Source organism: Macrosteles quadrilineatus, unplaced genomic scaffold (assembly GCF_028750875.1).
Source record: "Macrosteles quadrilineatus isolate MER2022 unplaced genomic scaffold, UCM_ALF_1.0 Scaffold_6__1_contigs__length_79288215, whole genome shotgun sequence".
Taxonomy (NCBI): Eukaryota; Metazoa; Arthropoda; class Insecta; order Hemiptera; family Cicadellidae; genus Macrosteles; species Macrosteles quadrilineatus.
The window spans coordinates 4654009-4679276 of NW_026542599.1; the positions used below are offsets into that span (position 1 = coordinate 4654009).

Here is a 25268-nt window from a genome sequence, read left to right on the forward strand (position 1 = left end):
AAAATAATATAGAATTTAATTTCATGACTGCTTGCAATACAAATAATACAAAAAAGGTGCACGCGTGCAACAGAATGTAATCAAGTACAATTAATTTAGGCTTGAAAGTACACTACAAAATAAAATAAGATTTGAAAATTAAATCTTTCGTTATTGCATGCCATCTCAAACAATAGTTTATTGTAAAATAACTAAGTTTGAATACGAAATCGTTGTGTATTTATTGCAAACTGGTTCTTGAATGTTGAAATGTAAAATAAAATAAAAAACAATAAAAAACATTTTACGAGTTTGTGCAGCGATATTTTTCTATTTTAAATATTTTACCTGAAAATCATATATTCAGGAATGTGTGGGTCAGTGGTTGGATATGGCTTACGATCATGGGGATCTGAATCACCCATAATAACCAGCTATAAACCAACCAAGAACTGTACAAAACAGCATAACAAAATGATAACTATGTTCCGTCAAAAAATCCTCTCCTATAAATTACTGTCCAGGCTTTACCTTAAGTTAATGTTTTGAGTAAATGATTATACCAGATAACTATTTCACAATTGGACGTAACAGACACAATTTTATGGAAATGATCCACAAAAAATGTTTTATTTTATCCATAGAAACACATTAAAAAAAGAGTTGACAAGTGTTCAATTTCACTGGGTTGAGAATATCATATTCATAACACTAAGCCTAGCTTGTATATGTAGGTTTTCTTACCTTGTTAAGACGACAGCTCGTTGTAAACAAGATCAAGAGATAAGACTATTGTTCAAGACATTCATTCAAAAAATAATGAGGCTTTGTCACATTGAAAAAACTTACCTACGTCATAATTGTTCGCGTTGTGTATGTAAACAAAACAGGGTTGCAAATTTCAAAGAGATTTTTACTACAAGGATGACGCAGGTACTGCTATTGTAAAATATATTGCTTGAAAAGGTTCTTTGTGACGATGGAGCACTGTAATACAAAAATCCGGGTAGGTTTTTAGAGACAATCCTTTTGATCGTTTGTTCCAATATAAATAACAATTCGAGTTATCTTGTCAAATAAGAATTTAGTCAATTATTATTCAATGTCACTTTGAAGAATACGTTTTTAATTGATTTTAGCCCTTTTAACTACATCGTAGGCCAATTTAGAACTTATTTTGTAACTTTTCTTTATAACTTAATTTTGTTCCTTTTATAACTTCTAAATTTAATACAAATTTCTAACCATTTTAGAACCTGGTGTCTTATATATTACCCAATAACATCAGTGATATTTCAGAACATATCTCTGTAGCCATCGAGATTTATTCTTATTATTTCTATTTTTACCTTAACTATTGAACGGATAAGACGTTGAACTGTAAAGCAAGTTTATGATTTCGACATAACTACACGAAAAACTTATAAGCAAAAGATTTCCGATGATTCTTCTGAAGAAATCGATTCTGTGTTTTTTGATACAATTACTATACAATAATGATCCCTGACTATCGTTATGAATACATCTCTCACTGTATCAAACTTAAAAAAATCTTAAATCAATACCTATCATGAAGCTTTTTGTATTTCAGGACGGCTTCCTAAATCAAATAAATCGACCTATAGCCAAGACTTCCAATATGAAAATACAAAGGTGATAAGGTAATGTACAACTTTAATTCATTAGTGTATAATTTTTTTTATGCTATAAAATAATACATTAGATTTAGTTTTGGAAGTAATGTCTTAACTTTTGAAAATCATTACTTATATGCTTTAATTAGTTTAAATCATTTTAATTTTTATGAACAAATGTTTAAGTTTTAGACTTTTTTTATAGTAAGCCTTTAGGTCATAAACTGCATTAAGGTTTTTTTTCTAAAAACTACATTATAAATAAATTTCCAATTCTATTGTTTAGTTATTTAAAGTATCTTTTTACAATAACTAATTTTAACATAACTCTATTGCAACGAACTATGTGAAAAATCAAGTTATATTAATGAAAAGTTACTTCCTAGACGTATGTACGTATCAGATTTATTAATAAATATGAAAACTTCAGTGCAGTATAAAATATTAAGCAAGCTTTTAATTTTTCTGAACTCTAGCATTTTTATCGGATTTATAATACTATCAATAAATTGAGTGACTTTTGGTCACGTGGTTACTTATTTAAACAGTGTAATGTAAGAGATATTTTTATTAATATTTTTTTACGATAATTACAAATTATATTTGATTATGAATCGTAAAGCTACATAAATGGAAAATAAATATTATTCTACAGCTTATATAGCAAATATTAGATTAATTAGCAAATATCCGCTCCCCACTCCTATATTTTGCTATTGAGTAAAATTTTACAGCTTAATAATATGAGGTCTTTGTTCTAGTTAATTGTTACCATACAAACTAAACCCACAAACCTAACAACTTTTTATTCCATTTATAAAATGGTCTAGTACATTATTCATACAACTAAGACCTGTTTTGTTAAAATAAATATTTCCTAGGTAAAGGCATATCTACACAGAAAACCAAAAGTGCGAAATTTCTTAAATAATTTTATTTAAATCCATAAGGTACTACACCAGGTTTTATTTTTATATAATGCAAAATAAATTCACTCGATTTAAAAGGTTTTTTGTAAAGTTGTTATAAAAAATGACAAGTTTTCACCTACATATTTTAGATATTTTAACCCCTATTTAAAAATTAATTTAATCCAACGCCTAAATAGATATACTCAAAACTCAGGGTCAAATAAAATATAAGTCATGAGAATATAAAGTGCTGAAATAAAATTTCTTACAAAAAATTGTTTACCTAGAGCAATGTTAGGTACAATTAAAATTTAATTTTATGAAACAAAATCTATAACCTATTTTTATTCTTGGATATTTAGCAATTTAGGATTGGAAATTTAGGAAGAGATTGTTGTATCATACCTAATTATTTAGTCCTATTTTGTATCAACTATTATAGACACTAATTTTCTGTAAAACAATAATGCATTCACAATCAATCCTAATACAGTTCTTAATTTACATTCGAATTGTTAAAAGTGTTTAAACAGTAAAATAAATGCATACATAATCAGTAGCAGTTAAAAATCTGTTTTTAATGTTTCTTAAATAACTGTAATTAAACAGACGGTTTTATCAATTTTAATATTGATCAAGCCATTAAAGTGGATCAATAAATTGAGGACCAAATATTATCTATAAAATATATTCTTCAAAATAATGTAGGTCAGTAAAATGTACAAGTAAAGATTTCTGATTATAAAAACTCAGAGTACTGAGTAAAACATTCGTTGAGTAATATACTTGGTGCACTGAGGTCACAAGAAATAAGACAGGGACCTGAGCTGGGGTAAGTAACGAGCAGAGCCGTGCACCAGGCCACCTGTAGATCATTGGGCCCAGACCTGTTCGAGTGCAACCCCCACTCCTAAAAATGTTTTTTTAAACAACTTCCCCCTTCCCCATAACATTGCCTATTAAATCCCCAACTTTTCAAAACCATGACCTAATTCACACAAACAAAAAGTACGTGTACAAAAAAAAATTAATCAACGCGACGTTTCAAAAAAATATTTTTGTTTTCGTGCATTGTATTGACTGGTGCGAGTTTGGTGTGCCACAGGGGTCAGTGTTGGGTGCATTGCTGTTTATACCTGTAGACAGTATCCTAGACTGCGACGCTGTTGTTATGAACTTCACGGCCACTCGCGGGCTACTGGCGCCGGCGTCGAGACGTCGCAGCAACACACCTACGCGCAGGTGCGACCAGACGTCGATCGTGAATGGTATGACGACCTGTATTGTATACCACCCCCTGTATAACCTGTTGTCTGCAAAACGTTAACCTGTTGTTTGCAACAGGTTTGAATGGTTGTGAAATGTTAGATTAATAACGGATTTGTGTCTGTTATTAAATTACTATATACAAATACTAATAAATTTCATAGTAGAGGTAGTTGCATTCAAATGTACTTAGTCGTCTCTCACCTGCTCTAATGTTGTGTGTATAATAAATATTGAATGGATCCGAGGTAGTGCTGAAAATAAAACTTCGTCTTCCGCTAGAAACGTTGTAATATTGACTAGGGCATCTCTGATAGTATGAAAAATATATATTGCCACCTGCATTCTGATGTATTTTTGTATCTACTAAATATTTAATTTGTACGCTCAGAAGGTACAAAATAATATATCTCGTGCTATTCTATCAATCGTTCCGTTGTGAGTATCTCAAAGGCATGTTCAATATAACTAAATATACCATGTTTCTAGGATTATTTGGGTAATACAATAATGATACTGTTTCTTCTAAATATAAAAAAACTCGCTTGCTCCTTTTAAAATATGCATTTTAACCTGTCCTCTTTTTTGATTATTCATATCTACCAAATGAATAAATAGTACCCGCAGTTGTGCTAAATATATACCTATATTCTGGTGAACTTGTTATTATGTATCTAATAAATATTTAAATTTTACAACTGATAGAACAGAAAATATACTACGCAGCCTGTCTCGTTGTAGTGTAGTTGTATATTTACTATATATTTAAATAGTACCAGAAGTAAAGCTAAAAAAAGCTTGGTAGCCATCATCTGTTTAAACTGCTGTGTAATTGCACCTTCAGTATCACTAAGCAATTAATTAAATCTCGGAGCTGCTATAGTATTATAGTATTATTAGTAATTCAGTTTCTCAAATGAGCCTTTAAAAATCCCTGATATCATTTAAATACAACCTCTGACTATATACTTGCCAGTTGTATTGTGTATCCATTAAAGAAATAAGTATACCAATTACCTAACATAAAATACACAAGCTGTAAATTGTCCGTTATTTTGTGTATGGTGTTAATATTTTTTTATCCCCCTACATTTTTGGCAATGTTTTAATAATTAGCAGTTAGGTAGTTTTTAATAGGGTCAGTCCAACTTTTTGTTGAAATAAGAAGATGGAGACATCGTTTAACCTTGTATTTGCCCGTCCACATAAGCGTTAGGCCTGTACGTGGATCGTATGCAACAAAGCAAGGTACAGTACGACAGTGTACTGTACTGATAACAGTAGCGGACATCACAATAACACCACGTCATAATTTCTGCGAAATAGATGTCCGTCACGCCACTGACTTACAAAATTACAATACATTACTAAAATTGCTGAATATTTTGCTACATCATATAATGTTTTAACATGGATCATAGGTTCGGTAGCAGCAAAATTCACCTATTAGTCTCTATGGCCTAAATAAAGTGATAGTTTGGGGACAATGATACAATATCACTGTATTTTGTTACATTGATGTGATTCCTCTAAATAGTAAACTAAATTATCCCTTGTAAATTGTTTTCTGATAAATATTGAGTTTAGAAGAATATTTATTGATATGTACTGATAAAACTAAATACAAAAGCTGCACACGTATATAGCTGCAAAGTACAGGGTTATTACAAATGATGTTCATGATTTCATACATACATAAAGTATAGTTTTATTTGTTATACAAAGAAATAAAATAGTTACAACTTTTGAAAAACTCAAAAAGTTTCGACACAGATACACAAAACTGTAAATGCTCGATACGGGAACCCCTTGTGGTACGACAGATGTCAATAATGTAGTCAAGCTCTTGCTAAACTTTGAAAAGTATGTCTAGGTCTATTGTTTCGATTGCATTGGTAATCCGTTCCTGGATCTCAAATATGCTATCTGATTATGATGGTGTGTACGCCTTATCTTTGATGTATCCCCTCAAGAAAAAAATTAGGGGGTGATGTCCGGAGATCTTGTAGGCCAGTTCATGGGTGTGTCATTATTCGGACCACCGAGCTCGTTCCATATCTCAGGCAGCACATTGTTAAGTTCAGCCCTACTAAAAGTAACATTCAAATGCAGCCATTTCTCTTAAATTGCAAGTGTCAATTTCCAATACAGTGGTTACTAGGAGGATAATCGTTAAACCTGGTTCTAAAGTGTCGTTGCACACCAATAACAGATTGGTTAATGTAATATTCCAACTGGCAAAAAGCTTTCCTGCCTTCAAATTCAGCCATTACACAACACTTACAACGATTGACTTGACAAACGGCTGATATGCACCCAAACCAATGTAAATGAAACTTTATGAGTTTTTCTTTCCAATGGTACCAACTAAAATAGTCTTGAAACAAATTAACCCAGTAATATTTGTAATAAAAATCAGGAACATAATTTGTAATAACCCTGTATATGAACACATTAATTAGTTTACTATTCTGTAATGAGTTTCTATACATCCAATAGCTATGTATACAAACTAAATATCTGTATGTATGAAAAATCCAAACGAAATATACTTGTAACATGATGTTTTAACTCTGTACTGATAGTATGTAATGTTTGCGACAGATTTTAAACGGGCAAGGTTCTATAGTTTTAGTAGGTAACCTCAATTAATTACACTGTTGTGTAATCATTATGTGTTCGATTAGTTTACCATTCTGAACTGTGTGTCTAGTAAATATGTGTCCAGTACATACCTAGCCCGCTAGATATGTGACGTAGGTTAAATGTAATTTAGACAGTAAAAATTTTGGTTTGGAAGAGAATTTGTATTACAAATTTAATGGCAATAGTGTTCCAGTTACAGAATACTGTAGTTGCATGGTTTTGTGATGATATAACGATTTGATTAATTCGCTGTCAAAAGCTATGCCTATATACTCAAAATTTTATCAAGTAAGAAGTTAAATACGCAATACATAATTTAAGACAGTAATAACAAATTACAAATTGATAAACAATAATTGGTTGGTAATATAAAAAATGTTAGTGTTAAAGATCAATTTGTGAACTAAGCTGTGATTTCCTTAGAAAGATTTTCAATATGTATAACAACTATTTTAAATGTTAACTATTTAGTCCCATTGAAATGAAGCAGCATTTCATGCACTCCGTCATAACCATACAAAAGCAAGTAAATAGACGCCTAAAGTTAATTCAAATTAATTGCAGCAACAACCAGTTTGGTGCCACTGTCTAACTTGAAGGCATCATTAGGGAGTTTGTGATATTGTCATTTTCAAAATATGACAATTTAGATGACTAATTAGGTTAAAAAAAGGGACGGCATAAATGTGAAAACATGTACTTGGCCAAAACATATTAACTGCAGTAACAGTATTTTATATTTTAATGGTGTTGGTATTACTGATTTAACATCATTATAATTAAAAATATTGTTATAAGGAATTGTACTGCTGCAAATATCTGAGTCAAAATGTTAAGAAATAAATATATATTTATATTCATGTTGTACCAATATTTTAAATATATTGTCCCCTTAAAACATATTTAAAATGAAATATTTGGGTTTATATGGATTTATGATTCTTAAATAGCACACTGCGTTGAAGTACTGTGTGTCAAAGTATTTTAAATTGTTTATTTTAAGAAGCAGTTCAGGAAAGGAATTAGATCTAAGAATATAAATACAATCTAACATTGAATATGCATAAAAAAATTACACAACTATAAAATATGTGTTTAATTAAATATTTTAAAATCATATTTTCCTATATAACCATAGATAAAAAATAAGACATAAACCTACCTACCTATTAAATACATAATATAACTCAGAACCCTAATGACATATGCCCATATCAATCAACCGATTCTATCATAAATGTACGTTTACCTATGAAGAATAATAAGACATTTGTTTGAAGTTTATAAGCTGAACAGTTGGATTTCTAATTTCACGCAAACAATAATTAATAGTACAAAAATTAGAGATAATCAGGGATTTGTGTAAAACTGTGTAACAGTGTGTAATGACGTCACGATGAAAGCTCCGGTCTCTGTAAAGCCTTAAAGTTTACACAGAGCCTACAAATCTGACTCTCTAAAGCTCTAAAGGAAGCGCCACTTACCTGTATTATAGGTTATGCTTTTCCTCAACACTCAACAACCCATAAATATAGTAACTTTAAAAAAGGAGGGAGAGCTTTTAGCTCTACATATACAGACGAAATTCTAAAGATTTTACTTCTAAGAATATTGATTATCCTATTAAGAACTGTAATTTAATGTGGTCCAAAGGTTACTTTTCCATATATGAGCAGACAGGTTTTATATATTTTTTACTAACTTATAGCTGTAATTAATCTTGTTTGATGATCCAGATGTTTGATGAAACATCAACCTCCACACTTGAGTGGTTTTACCGCCAAAACACTTAGAGATCGTCACACTAGATTGGCAATCCGTGTAGACGACGTTAAGCCCTTCTACAATGTGAACACATCCCAGCTGACTAGATTAAACTGTTATTGAAAATTGGATAACGTTTAAATTTACAATCTTTTTTGACCATTACTTTTTAAATGAAGACTCAAATATGTGTATTTAAACCATTAACTCGATAAGAGGTAAACTGGTGGGACACATTTTATAACAACATTGACAAATGGGCATCCATTTATGGTCGTAATAAGAACATTGGTTAAGTTTTATACTGTAAGAAAACTTGTCCAACTTATAACTGATGCATAGTAGAAAATAGTACTTTACTGATCAATCGAGTCTTGATAGTCTCGAGAAAATACTAAATACTGGAGGGCTACTAAATACTGGTCTTAGCAGTTATTGAAAAGAAGGCTTTTGAGGTTATAATGTGGTGTTGGTAATGCAGTGTTTCTTATGTTTGGTGACTATGATAAAAACATAGGGCAACATCCTTTAGAAGTGGGGATTTAATGACCGTCTTAAAATTCAGCTAGCCGAAGGGGGGGGGGGGGTAAAGAGCCTGAATGACTGGGAGTGAGATGAGAAAATAGTGACTACTACCAATTCTGGTTGCAAACATTCAACTGTCCTAAAACTAAATTATCCTTCCATTGCATCCACATTAATTTATTTTTTAAATGTAGATATAAAACACAATAAAAATGGATGACTAGATATTAAGACTTAGCATATATAGGTTTATTTATGATTAAACGAATGACTAATCGTTTAGGTATAGCATTTAATCTGGTCATAGGAATTAAAAATATGTCCAATAATTATACTACATCGAACGTATTTCGTATCCAAACTGTGTAAAACTGTAGAAGGTTTTGGGTTCAAATAATTACCCTGATACGGCCATCTTAAACAAAATTATATATAAAGGATATTGTTTATGCTCTCTATGGCTATTAGTTACGTTATATACATAAATACACCTGGTCAAATATTTCTTTCTAATTAAGTAATTCATTAACTTTCAAATTCTCAAACTACCCCTACTTTTATAATATACTTCCAAATTTCTTTAACATCAAATTCGGTATTTAATTTATTTAATACGCTAAAAAAATTTTAAATGTGGTTTTTAAACAATTTTGAATACTCCTTGAACTAATATACGTTACGTGTAACCGAATCAATAATAATGCAATCTAGTTATTTTTACGACTTTTTACAATAGAATGCTTACTATTTAACGGTTTCAACTTAACCGTTACAAAGAACAAATCAGACATATAAATTTGTATAAATATTAAGAGAGGTAAAACGTTCAACAAATTTATGGGCAAAGAAGGAAATATCCATTCATTATGTAGAAACATAATATTAGGTTTTATAGAACACTAAAGCTGCATCATCAAAGACGAAAGTCGTGTTCCCAGTTTAAAGTCCCATTTCATTTAACGAGATATACCTTCCTTATGAAGAGACAGTAAGAAGCTGTATTGCCCATTAACTTGGTTACTTTAAAGTAATTGAAAATCATGCAAAATTAGAGATGGTTTAAGCTTCTGCGATGAACGTGTACAATAAAACTGAAGTATTATAGTTGCTTATATTGACTCAGCCATATTGTTGCTATGATATCTTAATCGTTGAATATATCTAATACGACCTTAAAACTAATTGATCCAAATTTCCCTCTTTATTCTTCATTCTCTATTGACAGTCAACCCATTTCACAATTTATAATTATAAATAATGTTCTAGAACTAGACAAAAGATGGCCAAACAAATAGAAACTTTTAAAAAGGAAATAAGGTAACCTTTGCAAGTAAAAAGAAGAAAAAATAAATAAAATAAATAACAATAAACAGCCAAAAACTATATAAAGGGTGTCCCAGTAAGAACGCCGGATTTCAGGAGCGTTTTATGCTTATCTGTATTTCAATAGGAATTCCCAAATTATCAGCGATGTTATAGTTAATACATGAATCGCTACACGACGGATCAACGCGTGGTCATAGTTAAAGTGCACTACAAGTACGGGGAATGTTTCTCTGAAACGGTGCGGAAGCTGCGCGCTATTTTCTGCCGGGACAATGCACCAAATGAGTCATCTGTCCGAGGATTGATTTCTAAGTTCGAAGAAATTGGCTCAGTTTTGGACATTAAAAGACCAGTGTGCAGTCGGGCAGGTCGCTCCCATGAAAATATTGAGGCTCTACATGATAGTGTAGAGGACAACGCAAGAACATAGATTCGTCGGCGTAGTAAGCAGTTATAGCTCGGAGCACGGTACAACGTGTGACGGGTAGTCACCAAAAATTATTTTCTAAATTTTGGGATTATATTTCAAAAGTAAAAGACCTGGTAAATGGATTTCACAATGCATATACCAGTGTCAGAACATTGGCATTTAGTAGACAGAATTCTTGATGACACGTAGCTTGCTCAATCGACCGACCCACAAAAACCGTAGACTTAGCAATTGTACTTTGGAGAGACTGAGGTCGGAGTTGACCGAAAGGAAGACACTTGGCCCCAGTAATCTATCGGGGACACTTCGCCGGTCTCCGGGTTTTTGGTAAGGCGATTACTTTATTAATATTTCAACTTTATAATTTTTGTGATTGTCCAGGCTAACTTAACCTTTTAAAGTCAGTGATTGATTGATGTTAATCGTAATCATTTTATAATAATTGATTATTTTTTTGTTCGCCTTGCCATAAACCCATAAAAAAAAATATTAATAAAAAAACTTTCTTTATATTACATAACATACATACAACCACTAACACATGTTGTTTCTTTCTGTTTACATATATCCATGGGAGCTGGGATGCCAAAGACAGTCAACAACACATCACTGAGTTGCACATAGTCCGCAAGGTCGCCGCCACACCCGACACTAGTCTACTATCTTCGCTGACGCCACCAGTCTTGGCCACAACCTAATCCACAGCCGCTCTACATCTCTACCGTCTTCTCATCAACACCAATTAAGAATCTAAATTTGACATTGTTAATTTTCAATTGCACAGGTTCCTTTTAATAGACATGGGGACCATGTCTAACTGGGCGGGGGTAATGTGACGGGTAGTCACCAAAAATTATTTTCTAAATTTTGGGATTATATTTCAAAAGTAAAAGACCTGGTAAATGGATTTCACAATGCATATACCAGTGTCAGAACATTGGCATTTAGTAGACAGAATTATTGATGACACGTAGCTTGCTCAATCGACCGACCCACAAAAACCGTAGACTTAGCAATTGTACTTTGGAGAGACTGAGGTCGGAGTTGACCGAAAGGAAGACACTTGGCCCCAGTAATCTATCGGGGACACTTCGCCGGTCTCCGGGTTTTTGGTAAGGCGATTACTATATTAATATTTCAACTTTATAATTTTTGTGATTGTCCAGGCTAACTTAACCTTTTAAAGTCAGTGATTGATTGATGTTAATCGTAATCATTTTATAATAATTGATTTCATTTATAATTTGTGTGAATAAATATAGCTACTATTAAATTCCTGTTTGAATATAATAACGTGTCAAAAAGAATTATAATTATTAGAGTTTTATATATAAATTTCATTTGCTTAGGCCTACTTAAATAAAAGGAGCCTGTAATTATTTTATCATTAATTTTTATTATTGTCTTTATTATTATCTTTATCATATTGTCCATCCATTTTATTTGAATAATGATTAAACATTCTTTTACCTCTCACTAAAGTATTCTTATTATTTCAATCAATCCCGGTTACGCCCCCGGTCACAATTTCAATCGTGGCAAACGAGTTTTGGTAAAAGACCTACACACGTTCCTTTACAAAGTTCAACTCACACAAGATATCAAGCCAAGAGATCCCGTAAAACGGCTTGAATTTGTTAACTGGGTGGTGGGAAATCAAGATGATAATGACGTGTTTTCAAAAACTTTGCTGTTCAGCGATGAAGCACACATTCATCTAAGCAAGATCGTACGATTTCACACCGCGTGACTACTTTCTTTAGGAATATTTAAAGTCGCTTGTTTTAGCCAATAATCCTCAAACAATTTACATGAAGGAGTAAATTATTCGTGCCATTACGGTACTTCAATTCAACTGGAAGTGTGTTAAAAAGTGATGGAAAACATAGTCAAGAGATGTCGGGCCTTGTCAGCAGGCAGCAGGAGGGCACTTACAAGACATAATATTCCATTACTAATCGGAGATACTAAACTTTCAGATTCATGTTTCATATTGTAAATTTAGCGTAAGAATATATGGTTTTTTAACATTTCAAATCCGGCGTTCTTATTGGGACACCCTTTATTATAATGGAACTTCACGTTAACTTTTCATCAATTTAAGACATGTTGTCACATGATTCGTTTATTCAGACATTGGCAAGGTAATCTCAAACCCAAGAATGTTTCATCCAACAATAGACTCATGAGTGGCATTCAAATGAATACACACATAACAAATCGTCAATTGTCCATTTTAAAGAGCCTGTTTAACTTTAACAGGTTGAAAATTATGTTTTTCAAAATTACAAAACTCAATAATGTTCACCCTAGATATAAATAGCACATCAAAATACAGCTTATCTTTTGACAATTTAACTTCACAAAGTAATTTTTTCCATTTCTTGAAAACAAAATCCTGCAAGTGACGTCCTTGTCCTACATGACATTCCTTATTAGTCACTTGAAAACTTCCATCAAATACTCCTCTAGGATTTATTCAGGAATCACTTTAGTTTTTGAACAATAGCTTCGGTTCAAGCAAATCTGTTGGGCGACATTGAAAAACCTCGAACTTCAAGTAGCTTATCAGAAGAACCCCCCCCCCCCCCCAAAAAAAAGAGTCAACGTAAAGCTTTCAACAACGAAAGCTTCCTGGCAAATCTCTCTGGACTTCGAATTACTTCGACTCGCACTCTTTCAACATTTGCTGGTTTACAAAGAGTTTTGTGGCACCCACCGATTATTTGTAAGGTATAAGCTGTTATCCTAAATAATTTTACCCAGTTCACCATTGTTTTCCAATCTGGAACAGCGCCATGTTGACCAAGGATGGAATACGGTCCAAACAATCTCTGGGTTTTTGCACAAGAATCGCTATTTAAAAAATAGGTTTCCACATCAAAATCTCAGTATTTATAGCCTCAGGCATAATATTTACTAAAATTCCATAGTTTAATTGATGTTATAAGCACAGCTGTTCATTAATTGTTGCTTTACTTATAGTGTGACAACAAAAGAAAATTGGGATGCTCTCACTGCCTCACCCTGTATATAGACAGACTTTCAGCAGTACATTTTATTTTAAAATACGGTAACTAACAGAATATGCATGATAATCTACTGATGTCACTATTGTTAGAACAACGATGATGTTTTATTTCATTATGCCAGGAAAAAGCACAGAAATAATAAGAATGTACAATGCTATAGTTTAGTAAGGGTTAATTTGTTTTTAATGTCTTGTTTAAACGTCACCTTATAAAACAACTTCAGTGCTGGCAACATAACCACTTTAGATATGAATCCTATCCGCTCACCAATTGTTACATCTGTTGATTTTAATTAAATTCAACAATGGCACACTTGTTTGCCATTGTTGATTAAACCAATTAATTTGTTTGAAACACTTTGAACCATCTGTTGATATTATGATATTTTTCCGTTTACCATTAGTTTGTTTGAATAGGTTTTTTTTTTGTTTATATAAGTTCTTATAACATCTACTCAAAATTTTGTACTCCTTTTTGTGGAACTTTCTTTTCATTCAATACGGAAATTTCTTTTATTTCAATACGGTAACTCTAGTTTACATATTTCAATTAAAATCCATTGAATACCCAAGTTATGAGATATCCCTGGCAAAGTAGTTAAAGGCATCACATAACTTGTGATTTGGAAAAAAACTGTTTTGTTGTTTTATGAATAAAGTTAACTAACTTAATTGGCTTTAAATACGTCCTCAAATCTGTAACCCATGTTCCGCCACTCTCATTATAATCAACTAAACTTGAATGTTTATTGGTTAAACAAAATAATAAAAATTCGTTGAAAGACTCTTAATATATCTAATTAAAGGTTAGACAAACATGCATCTAGTATTTCCTATTCATCTTGTACGGTTTAAATTGTTATAAACGTTTCTCAAACTTTTTAATATCCTTAAAATTTGTTCCAAATAAAAAGTTTTGTTAATATTTAATACCTTTGTTAAAATATGAAAAAATTGATTTTGGTTTAGAAATATATGTCTAGAAAACACTTAAAATTCTAAACGTAAATGACAATTATGCACACAATGAATAACTTTTATGAGGTCTAATCACTCTAGCCTCGCCTCAATATTCTAGCACGTTGTGGTTAATGTGTGTAAAACCATTGGACCGTAAAACTCAATATGATCCATACCGGTCATGAATGTATTATCTAGGTGATGGACAAGGTTGATTATCAGAGTGTTAATTAACTAGGTCCTACATTAGCACAGGCCTGATTGGACATTGGTGTTCATAGATTAGGACAGAGGTTTAAAATAGTATATTCAAGGTCACACATTTTTACCCTTATTTCAAACTTAAATTTAAAACGTGATACAAAAAATGTATTCCAGTCATGTATTTTGTGATTTATCCTTTATCATTAGAGGTTGTTCTTTACTCGACATGGAAAAGTTAGCAGGAATGAGTAAAATTTTTGGGTTTGAAAAAAAGGTGTGAGCAATGTTAATGAAATATAAAAAAATCTAGTATAAAATTATATAACTTTACAGCTAGTTTGAAAATAAGTATGACAGCTTAAGTGGTGCTTTTATAATAAAATGTTGAGCTTTAAGAATTAACATGTTGATTAACTACTGTAACTATTGCGTAGGTTAGGGAATACAGAAAATAAACTAATGCGATACATGCCACTCCTTTACATTGGTACACTTCTAAAACCAGTTTTAGCCATTATCTGTTACAATGAATCAAACACACAATGATACAATCATCAAAACGAGACCTTTAATGCAGTTTTTTTAGCAGTTATTATTTCCAAGATAAATAAACCTTTAAATTAAGTAGTTATAAGTAGTTAGAAACCCGTGATAAAATTAAATGTAAAATGAGACCATCAAAAACCTAAGGTTCTCACTCTCCTCTGTAGAGTAACTAGCTGTTACCCAAGGGCTTCACCCGTTTGACTTCATGAGTATTAATAAAACGATTGATAAGTTAAGCTAAAATAAACAAAACAGAATACAGTAATACGAACATATAATCACACCTGATTTTAATAAGGTAATAAATTGAATAAATAACAAACAAATAAGTACAGCTGAGGTTTTTTTTAAATATTAGGTATATGGAAAGTTCCTATTATAAAGGAATTACGACCTTAAAGGGCAATTTAGATGGTTTTGCGCAAGGTTTCTTGTCATGACGAACATTTTAAGTATATGGTTTATGGGGGTGTGACTTGTAGTTTTCTCAAAAGTTCATGGGTACTTTGCGATTTATATATGGAATTTGTTTACAACTTCTTTAGTTTGGTTCTTTAGTTATCACCCGTTTGAAAGACAAACATGCACAAAGCTGCCACATTTTTATCATAGTAAAACTTTAAATGTATCAGTGATTACAAAAAAATGAAACCTGTAGGACTATAAAATAATCCGTTGAAAATATTATTACAACATCCTAAGCAGTGGTTGTTTTTCAAACACTTTCCACCGTTCAGTTTAAATTTAAAACTATAAGAAAAAAAGTACATAAGTTAGTATGGCTATGAAATGTGTATGATAAAAATTAGTTTTTACTATGATAGAAAGTCAATCATAGTAGTTATTTATTGTATGTACATAGATTTATTTATAAAACCATATCACAAACAATCAAACCAATGAGGTCACAGTTACAACAAGTGAAGTTACGATAAATTACAAACTCTTGACTGTGAAATTGCATTCCTACGTAATTGATGGATAGTTTGATCATTTAGTGGATTTGCATACTGAATCTGGCAGTAACTACCTTACAAACACAGTCGGTTTTGCTACTGGGTTATCATTTATATGTATATGTCTACAATATTACATATTAATTGTATTAAGTCGTGTTAATCTGCACGTGTAAGAGGTCACTTGATATTTACAATTTACGAAGCAGTTTTATACTAATTAATAACAAATTAATATTGTTTTGCAATATTATTTCCTACAATGCCAACATAACTGACGTGATTATCACAGAATTGTGTACTAAATTACCTAAACTTGAAACTAACATAAGTATATTTACTTTGCAGACCGTCGTCTGGTTATTTTTTGTTTCAATTACATTTCGGAACCTCCCAAATAATGTTACAAAACTAACATAGTCAAAGTAACAGAATATCCATTGTTGAAGAGTACACTAGCATGGCCAGATTAGAATCATTATTTAGTTGAAGGACAATAATTAAGGAAATAAGTAAGATACGAGCTATTGTTTTCAGCAGCATAGGCTAAATTATACTAAGCAGTCGAAAATACATCCCAAACAACAAACTAGTTTTTTTTAAGTAATATGGTCTTAAGCAACAGATTTTCAATCCATCCCTGAGGATAAAAAAAAAACTGTTTTGTTGTTAAACTTGTTTATGTATAGTGATGTTGTGCAAACCAGTAACGAAACAGTAATCCAGCAACATACCCAAACTGCCTGGACATCACCGCTGTTGTGGGGACATAACCACAAACCTTGTTAGGCACGTCTAATTGACTTTCTACCTGTTTATAAAGATTATAGCTTTTAGTTGGAAATGCTTCGTAATAGAATAAAGATGCAATTTTTCAACTATTTTAATTCAATAAACATGTTGCGCAATTTTACATTCAAGGCATTCATTTTAAATTTATCATATTAATTTTTTAGTTTTAAAAATGTCAAAATACCTGGGTTTAGTACCGTAATATTAAGTAAAAATGTTTGTAGTAGGAACCATTATAAACTATGAATTTAGCACTTAGAATTCTTACCAGTAGTTAATACTATTTATAATTTAATATTTTATTCTGAAACGGTGACCAAACGAATGTAGGTATTTTAAGCCAAATGTGAATGAAAATAAGTGTAGGATGAGTGGTGCGATCTTGTAGTCTTGTTAGTGACTAAGGCCGACATGTTACTTAGACACAGCTGTTAATTAATAGCCCATACAGCCAATGGCAACCAAGGGACCTACAGTTTATAGTGGAATCCGAACCACATTCTTGCCTTGTAATTAACGAATTGGTATAATTATCAGGCTAGTACTGGGGATAGTCGTATTACTCACTAGTGCGGGTGTTAATCCACACCAAGGAGTATCGCATCCACAGATTATGCCTATAAATAGCCACAATTCGTTATATCATTGACGATGCCACCGTACCAGTCTTGTAAACAGCCTAATTTGTATGGCATATGCGTTACAGATGTCTAGACATTCTACAAACTCGATTATACAAAATATAAATTTATTTATATACTTTAAAATGCGTTAGGTACACTAGCATCAAAGTAAAATATTTATACGATTGAAATTTCTATTTTCAATGAAACTTTGTTTGCTATTCAGTCAAACAGCCAGTATGATGCAACCCAGCTGATATTTCACCGGCTGAAAGCTTCATTGGCTAAGCACTTAACAGCTGTACATTACCGTAATGACGTCATCGATCCTCACTTTAGACATCAGGTTGAAGTTCATTAGCAACATGGATGGATTAAGATTCCTGTGCAATAAATTGGTTAAAAACAATTCACGCTACAAATTGATGTAAAAAGTATACAGTGTGGTTGAAAAGTGACTTGCACAACACTCCTTAACTGTTTAACCATTTGAGATATTTGAAATCGGTTCGCGGAAACCTTCTTAGATATGGGAGACTAGAAATAAGGATTGTTAATTTTTTTAAATTTTGCCCTCATGGGCAGTAAGAGTTGGCTCCAAATTATCTAAATGGGAAGTATAGTCGGCTTTGCTATCATTTTGCAGGTGTTGATGAAACTAAACAATTGACAAAATTAAAATCAATATCGGTCCACTAATAGCAAAATGGTGCACTAAAATATTTCTCAATGTCATTATTTTCATGTTCTCTTTATTTTGACCCATTCAACCATTTACAAGAGTTTTTCATTTTATTTATGGGATACCCAGTATTTTTTACAGTAAGCTAATACCAATAAAGTTATTATTTTAACCTAAAGATGGATACAAAAAGAATAAATGTGGGTCGGAATTGTAGGATATTGACTGAGTAAACGTCTAGGATGACAATATTGGTTTGATTTCTTATCCTATACTTCTCCCTTTTCTGTGATATCTTTATACGCCCTTCATAACCAAGGATTGATATTAATATCATTATTTTTACATAAGTCAGAAGTTAAAAAGTTTAAATGATCAATTAATAGGGTTTACAGTTGGCTAAGTGTTGGTTATTTAAGAATTGTATGTATGAAAAATACGAAATTGCTAAATTGATGATTGGTGTATAAACTAACTGGGATTTTTAGTACAACATTTTCATTTAAGTATAAAAGCTCCTAACGTTCTCCTTTGTATTTTTTATCAAGCTTTGCATGTTTATCCAGCTTAGCCTGATTTTTTTGGAAATCGGGAAATGTTCACTACAGATTGTATAATTGGGACATGATTGAATAAATATGCCTATAGTGTTCTCCATGGTTCTTTAAAATTCAATTGTACTATCCGTTTTAAGTAATGAGGAACGACATTCATTAAATCTACATTTATGGTTATTTGTTGCTTCTTTCATAGAGATTTACATTTTTTTTTACACAATAGCAATAATATTTTCCTTTTGTTCTACCTTTGTGATTTTTGAACATTTGCCTGTAAAATCATACCGTGCGTTGACTGAGGAGGTTCAATATTCCAAAATGCTCAATATTTTATGAGGGCGGTGTATCGGTATCCACTCTAATATTCTGTTTGTAGATGTTTCTGATGCTCAAACCATAGTTACAATATAATTTTCCAAACCCTCGATGAGCGGTACAACATGCAGAGTAGAACATTTCGTGCATGGGAAGCAGTTAGTTTGATGTAATCTTTTAGCAATAAACAGACAAAAAGAGATTTTACAAATAATAACCACATCGTTTTTTATGTTTAAGAAACAAAAGTACGTTGTATTTACACATCAAAGTAAAATTGTAAAAGATACATTTGGTGGCTAATACATTATTTATGGTGCAACAGTTATACCATTCGACATTATTGGGATTTTGTAGCATAGCAGAAAGTATTTTATACGTATAATTTACAAAAAAATCTTATATTTTACTTGGATTTATAATTTAGGCCTACGTTTTGTCATGGTCTTTCTATCAACAAAAATATAGTCTACCATATTGTATAGTTAAACAATACCGAGTACATCGATGGATATTTTAAGTATATGTTGGTGTAAAAGTTTATCACTAAGCTAAATGCAATATTGTCAAAAATACTAATTTCCAAAAGAGCTCTATCAGAGATTGTTGTTGATAAAAGTTTGATTTTAGAAAGTCAGAGATTTCTCACTAATCTCTGGCTGAGGAGTTTTTCATTTCGTCAATCCTTTCGAGAAGAGTTTCTTCGAGAAAGAGGATATTGTTGGTTTATATAGTGTTTTTTCTGGGCCTTTTGAGTTTGTTTGTGAGTGGGTAATTTTTCTTCAATACAATTTCATATTAAGCACTAAGCCCTGACTATAACCAATGGTGTGATAGTAACTTGAGCAGTTTAATAATCTTTGACAGAGGAAATAACCCGACTCTAGCGCTGCCTTTGAATAAAAGATGAGTTAGCAATTATTGCTCCAACGAGTATTATATGGACTGTTTGATATACGATAACGCCAAACCTTTAAGTGTTATTTGATTTCCGATATTCATGGTTTAAGCGAATTTTCCTATAGAGAAGAAGGTTTAACTGTAGGTGGCATTGGAAACCTTACACCTGGAACCGAATTACCACTTCATTATGATGTTCTGAGAGGCAAAACTACTGTTCACACATTTTATACACACATGTACTTGTATATGGAAATATTTAGTAAAAAAAAGGCAAATTGTTGCTTAAGTCTGAAGGTTTGGTGCGTCGTGGGTATTTTTTTTATACGAAAAGTCTAGTTTTTTTCAGTCAGTAGTAGGAGTTCACCAAGCCCAGTACAATGCACCTGAATTATTTGAACTTTGTAAAAAAGTACGTTACAAAATATGAAATTAGTATTAAATAATCGGTTTTGTTTAGCAGTTGAAATGCTTCAGCGTTAAAAGGCAAAGTATTCATAAAGTTTGTATTATTTAGCATACAAAGTATCCTGAGTAAGTATATCCTCTTAAAGTATATATATTAAAGTATATATAGTATATACCTCTTAAAGAAATTGAAAGATTGGGTCGGTTTTCTACAGTTGTGTTTCATATTTGCCACCATTTAAAAATGCTGTTTAAATTATTAATCTCGTACATTGTTCATAATTTTGTTAAACACAGTTGTTTTTCTTTCTTCAGAATGGTTTTCAAACAATTTATGTACATTTTTATGCCACACAATTAAATTTATGTGGGATCCGTGCGATACACATTAAAACTACTCCATGTAAATCTTAGCTCTGTGGTTTTTAAATCAAATGAAATAAACTTAGAATATCAATTTAGTGAACATTTATTAATTACACAATGACTTCTTATAACAAATACTGAACAAGCATATTATGATATAACAAAGACTCGAGTTACAATACTCATGTTACAATACTGTACTAGCAAACAGGTTGACAAAGTCGAGCTCTCTGTAAAGGGGTTGTTATTGTTAGATACAATACACCTTTGAGAACATAACACAATGGTATTCGTACAAATAATGTTGAAAAGCTATAGTATTTACTAAGAAAACCCTAGATGAGAGTGTTATTTAAAGAAATATTGTTTGGTTAAAGGAATTCATTAAGGAATAGTAATTGTACCTTATGGTAGTACCCTCACTAGAAAAGACTGTATTACCTTGAATACGTCCTATCTTGCGTATGTTGAATAAAATGTTTAAACAAGCAAAGAAATCAAAGACAACACAATAACCTAAATGGAAAATAATGCATCTTAAAAATATAATCGAATTCATACACAATAAACAGTTATACTATACAAACCAATGGCATGAAATTATTTTATGCAAGGGAACACATGCAGTTTAACCATTTCAGGAAGATTTGCTTTGAATTCTGTCATCGCTTTTTGCACATTATTATAGAAATTTCCATTTGTTGTATTTGTATTTGCACTTGATTTTTAATAAGTTAGTTTATTTTTTTAGGTTTTAATATATAACTTATTGATTACTAGTTTTATTTCACACAATGCTTTTGATTCTCTTCTGCTTAGTGTGTCAATTTGGCCAATAATAAGTTTATGGATTAAATCACAGTTCGGCAATGACTCATGTTGTTTATGTCTCCCTTCTACTTATGTTTACAATGACCACATAGAGAATGTTTTGACGATAACATGGTCGTTATAGGCTTACGTTGCAATATTTACTGCTGATTTGTTGAAGAAAGAGCCTTTTTGCATACAATATGAGGCTTCGGTGACCTAATTTGCAGCTAAGTTATAACCTATTAAGGTATCACGGCCTTTTTAGATCGATATTGTGACTAACACTAACTCTGTCGCTCGTAAAATTGCAGAAAATTGAGTTGTCTCTAAGCTGAATAGTACAAAGTAAAAATTAGAAACGGTGAGCTATGCAAAATTCAAGTTCAGAAAAATCACACAACAGCTCTGTTTAGTCTGGAATTGGCTTAAGTATTCCTTAGAAATTTTCTTTGTTTCTTTGACTTGTTAAATATCTAAACAAAAAAGATAACATTTGGATATCGTAAAATTCCGAAATTATACGATCATAGGAAACACTAGGGCGTAAAGTGAGTGTTTTCGGCCCGAGCTCAAGTTTTACGAACGAGTTGAAGCCAGGGTCGGAAATGAGCGAAAGTTAAAAAGACACCTTTTACCTTTGAGATTTACTATATTTTCCGTCATGTTCCAACATTATTGTTAACAAACTAAGTTAGGAAACGAAAATAATTTATATTATGTAAAAAGTTTGGATGTATGGATGTATGTTTGGGACAAGTAAACGCGAAAAATACTGGTCGGATCGGGCTGAAATTTGGTGTGATGATGGTTCATATTCCCGATTAACATATAGACACATTCTTATCTCAAAAGTCCTTTCGGGCTCCGCCCCAGTGGCCCTGGAGTTTCCCATGTTAACCTTATGAGTAATCATATTAAAAGGAATAAAAGAATTTTGTCAGCTGTTTCAACTACACAAGTTGGTTCTATGATATTAAATAGCATTAAAAAGTTATAAGGTTTACCAACAGGGTGCAGTACTATTAACTTTTTTGCATTTTGTGTCCTCTTCCCGTTGCAAAGCACGGGTACAACAGCTAGTGGAAAATAAGCCACGACCTATTTAAACAATCTATACATAATTACGATACATGCGATTTCTTACAGTCCAAGTTTAAATTTCAGTAAAAGCTCTTCAATAAAAGCTCAATATAGTTGCTGATATAAGGTTGATTGAAGAAAGTCAACGATCTCTCAATAATCTCCGGCTAAGGATTTTTCATTTCGCCAATCTCATAAGGAGGGGCCTTATTGTGAACAAGTATATTGCCAGAGTAGATTGAGATCTTCCTAGACGTTTTGATTTAGTTTGTGAATCAGAAGTTCCACATTAAATTGCGAAAAGTTTATTGATAAAGCATAAAAAACATTTGAAAAAATATTCTGAATAGCCTAATGCACAAGTTTATGGAATCTGAAGCTGTATTTTCTATCACTGCCATATTAAAGGAAGAGGTTTCCTGAAAGAAATTGTGTTTTTTTAAAACCAGAAATGTTTTGTTGTCTTCAGTTAAATAACGCTAAATTTAACAAACTAATATAGATAATCAATAAAAGGCTACAGTACCTGCAGACTGCTTTGTGGGTTTTGTTAATCCAGTAGGATTACGTACGTTTCGGCAAATATATTGCCATCATCAGATCCAGAACATGAAACTTAAAATCTTGATTCTTCGACACACATGGTCACGTCAGAGTTTAAAATCGAACACATACACAAAACGAACATTAAATACATGTAGGCCTACTATTAAAACACCGAACAGGATATAATATGATGCAAGCATCTCTCTTGCCGAGTCTCGACTTCACAGAACCTTGCCCACAAGGCAGTCTGCAGAAACTGTAACCTTTTATTGATTAACGTGGTTTAGAAAAACAACTACAGTATGAAGTAATATAGATAAATTTATGAATCCACAATTCTATTGAAATATAAATATTAGTATACTAATATTTAGTGTTTACTCAGATATTTATTACACAAAGTATATTTGGTTTTATTACTTAACTTGGTCTATCTATTTCAGTTGCAGTATAACAGTTATTTTACTCACAGTCTCAACCATAACATGAATTGATATTTTTTTAGATGTACCAATCTTAGTTTTTTACACAATTTAAGGAATATAATTACGTTAAAATTTCATAAAAAAAATAATAAATTTATAAAAATGTGAATGCAATTAAAAAAATATTTATATTAGATATATAGTTGATAGTTTAATGTTTGCATTGAATTCATTTGGAATGTGCACAGTAAAGTAATTTAAAAATCAGAAATGTAATACTTTGATTACCCTAATCACTCAAATACTAGTTAAAGTCAATGAAAGAAAACCAAATAGACAATATCAATCTTGTTAAATTATTAAAAAAATTAAATATGCACAAATTGTAATAATTGTTTTTTAAGCAGCCTAAACTTAATTTTAGAAATAAAAAATGCTGTTTTACCAGTAAAACTAAAATTTAGAATGTTTTAAAGTTAGCTCATGTTTATTGCAAAACCAAATATCTCACTAGAAATAAATACAGTGGAATATCGAAGAGGTATTTAATTTCACGCAGTGGATAGCATTCGATATAAACTAGGATCACCTCATGTGGCATTTGTCAACATTTTGCCAATAAAATATACTGTTTGTCAAACACAAACTGAATTGAAAATAAATACTGATACTTTAAATACAGGTACCTTCTACAATACTATAAAGCCCCATCGCATCAACAATTTATTTTTTGACGAAGAATTTCTTTTTACCTCATTGGATTTTATCTAAACATTTTCTAAAATACGTCAAGTTGATTGCCAATTAAAATCACATTAGGTTAAACAAGTATTTAAGTCTTACGATACAGGAAAGTTAATAGGGTGTAATTTTTTGTAAAATGTTAAGTTCGACTTCGTTTTGAACTTAAAAATTATCTGGAGCCGGCAAACCCCCTTTTTCGGCCCTTGGTACAAAATATACTATTACACTCATATGTACTAAAATGGGTTTATAGTTACAGTTCATGATGTTTTAGTGAATTCAAGTAAAATATTGTAATTTTTTGTTTAAAATGTAAAGAAGAAAATTAATTACGTTTGATTTGGTGTTTTGATAGGATTTTGTGTGTTCATAGGATGTTTTATTAATGTTTTAGGGAATTCAAGTAAAATATTGTAATGTTTTTATTAATGTAAAGAAGGTTAGATTTTGTATTTTCTAAAGTTAATGTTATCAGGTAAAAAATATAATATTTTAAACTTAACTCAGAGTAATAGAAAATTGGAAATAAATTCAAATATGTATATAAGGGAGTTTAAAGTCACGAAGTGACGCAGGCTGCTAGTAGTTAGTTAATTTGAACATGTAAAAATAGACCAAGTAAAACTTATAAAATGTCAACATATTGTTGCGATTTAAAATATAATCTAGACTTAATAAACATGGTAAACAAATTGCGTTGACCACTCTTATTTTTCGAAGAACCATCTCTTTACAATATGTTCCACAGTTGTTACCTATTTCAAATATCTAAAACTCTATTTTTACCAAACCAAATAATCACCTACTCTTATTTATTTATTTTTTTTAGTAACCTCAGT

At 31.3% G+C, this 25268-nt stretch overlaps 1 protein-coding gene across 1 annotated transcript in view; it reads right to left on the reverse strand.

The window, feature by feature from the left end:
- The window catches only part of LOC128997017 (uncharacterized), a 93393-nt gene extending 89706 nt beyond the window's left edge, over positions 1-3687 (reverse strand). Inside the window, exon 1 of the mRNA XM_054422595.1 lies at positions 3661-3687. The gene's annotated coding sequence lies outside the window, so the exon portion shown is untranslated. The remainder of the gene's footprint in view (positions 1-3660) is intronic.
- Between the last annotated feature and the right edge of the window lie 21581 nt (positions 3688-25268).